This window comes from Octodon degus, unplaced genomic scaffold (assembly GCF_000260255.1).
Source record: "Octodon degus isolate 3935 unplaced genomic scaffold, OctDeg1.0 scaffold00086, whole genome shotgun sequence".
Lineage (NCBI taxonomy): Eukaryota > Metazoa > Chordata > Mammalia > Rodentia > Octodontidae > Octodon > Octodon degus.
Genome location: NW_004524662.1, coordinates 9,523,294 through 9,525,773, shown reverse-complemented (window position 1 = coordinate 9,525,773; position 2,480 = coordinate 9,523,294). Strand labels below are relative to the sequence as shown.

Genomic DNA, 2,480 nt, shown 5'->3' with positions numbered 1-2,480 from the left:
CTCAAGTGAAATCAAACTCAGCAAATTTTCAAGATAGTATGAAATAACTATTAGCTCCCCAAATGTCTTTAAAATCCCTGAGTGAAAATCTTTACTTGGCTGTGTCTAGCAATGTGAAAAAGATTCTGATCCAGTCTTAACAAAGTCTCCCACCCTCAATTGAAAGATTCACCTTAAACCAACTCTATTGATTCATGACCTCTCCCTTTGGCAATAGCATGAAGACTGTCAGGTTGTCTTCTCCCTTATTATGGTAAAGAAAGATACAATTTTATCTTACCAAAAGGTTATTTGGCAATACTTTGGGAAGACTCATAACATTACATTTGATTGTAATTTTTTTCTTTCACAAATCGTATGCTCCATGAAGACAGAGATCAAGCTTTGCTTGTTTATCACAGAATCTACATTACCTGGAACAGACCTGACAACAATGACTGCTCAGTAAACATTTGTAAAGTAGAGCAATTAAAACTGAAAGCGTTGGCAGAGTGGATCAAGAAACAAGATCCAACAATATGCTGGATGCAAGAAACACATTAAAGGAAATTCATGAGCTGAAAATCAGGGGATGTAAAACATTATTCCGTTTGCCAGGAACTCAGAAGAAAGCAGAGGTAGCTATTCAGTTCCCAGATAATGTGAACTTTAAACCAAAAATGATCAAATGAGATAAATAAGGTCTTTACATACTTGTTAGGGGAAAATGTCAAAAGAAAGAGATGACAATCATAAATATGTACGCACCAAATATGGGAGCACCAGACTATATAAGACGAACTTTGTTTGTTTGTTTGTTTGTTTGTTTGTTTTTTGGCTGGCTCAGGATGTCGTAAGGGCAGGTCTGGTAAGGCTTGGGGGGCTGGGGATCGAACCGCGGTTCTGTGCACCTGACTGGGTTTGCCCCAGTACGTGCTTAAACAACTGAGCTAACCCACAAGCCCCCAAGATGAACTTTAAAGGACCTGAAACATCAAATAACCAATAACACAATCTTATGGATTTGGTACAGGATCTCACACAGCTTGGACTCATAGTAATCCTGTTTTCAGCCTCCCCAGCTCTAGGATTACATGCATGCACCCCTACACCCAGTCTCAATGGCCCAGTTCACCCAGAGATGAGGCTGGCATGGCATGTGGTACCAGGGATCGAACCCAGTCCCTATACTTGCCTAAGCAGGTGCTTAGTTTTCTGAGGTATTTCACGGGCTCAATAACACAATCTTAATGTGGGACTGGACACCCTGTTATCTCAAAGAGATAGATCAACTAGCCAAAAGATTAACAAAAAGGTAGCAGAACTGATTCAAACCTTTGAACAAATGGACTTGGGAGACATTTACAGAGTGTTCCACCCAAAAATATCTGAATGCACATTTTTTTCAGCTGTATGTGGAACTGTACTGGTTGACACATCATGTCAACTTGAGAAATTTATAAGTTTAATTAAGTGACTCAGCCAGGAGCCAGGGTTCTTACTTTGTAATTATCCTCATCCTGTGCATGAGGAGGGCAGGAACATTGTGTGAGTTCTACACCCGCACCCCAGGGTAGCCTGCTTATAATATAAGGAAAGGAGAGAGACAGCTGCTGCTGCTCCCTTTACTTTTTGCTGTTTTCTGCTGACAGGAATGGCTGCTCTTTTTCATGTGCTACTCTTCCTTGGAGCCAGCCAAGTATGGACTGAAATTCCACTAACTGTGAGCTAAAGAAATCTTTTCTTGCTCAGGTCAAAATGGAGGGGCCACCTGGGCTGTTGCAGCATCAAGCCAGTGGCTGGAAGGTATTTGGAAGTGGTACTATAATGCTGCAGGGTTCAATAAGCTGAGCTTAATGTGAGATGATACAATATATGAAGATGAAGATGTAAAAGAAGTCATAAGAAGATTTCCAGAGAACCTTTATAATGACAGGATGTTTTGCATTAAGAGAGCCCTGGACCTGAGCATGAAGCATCAGATCTTGCCTAAAGAGCAGGAGACAAAATATGAGGAGGATAAATTCTACCTTGAGCCATATCCCAAAGAAGTTTGTCAGGAAAGAAAGGAAAGAGAAGAATGGGCAAAGAAGTAATCACAGAGTTGAAGTCTGTGGATGCAACTATCTTCAAAATATTTTTATGAACTTAGTTAACCCTGAAACATACAGGTCAAAAATTATCTGGTCTGCATATACCATACCTTAAATAAATGCCTGTTGTATTAAAAAAAAAAAAAAAGAAAAAGGAAAAAGAAATCTTTTCTTCCTTAATTTTAGATGTTGGGTATTTTGTCCTAGCAATAAGTGAAAAGTAACCAAGACACAGGTGTCCTCTAAAATAGACCACAGACTCCGCAGTGCCTCCCCCACCCCGCCCGCCAAGTAGGATTTTCTGCCAAGTTCCGGGAGCCCCCAGAACCAGTCCTAGCCCAGGTCCGGTGAGTGTGCAGAGAGTTTCCTGCTACCCTGCGCCGGCGGGACCAGTCCCAGCCCAGGCGC

General features: G+C 41.4%; 1 pseudogene; it reads left to right on the top strand.

Moving 5' to 3' along the window:
* Positions 1–518: 518 nt before the first annotated feature.
* LOC105742958 lies at positions 519–2,075 on the top strand (annotated as a pseudogene).
* The last annotated feature ends 405 nt before the right edge of the window (positions 2,076–2,480 follow it).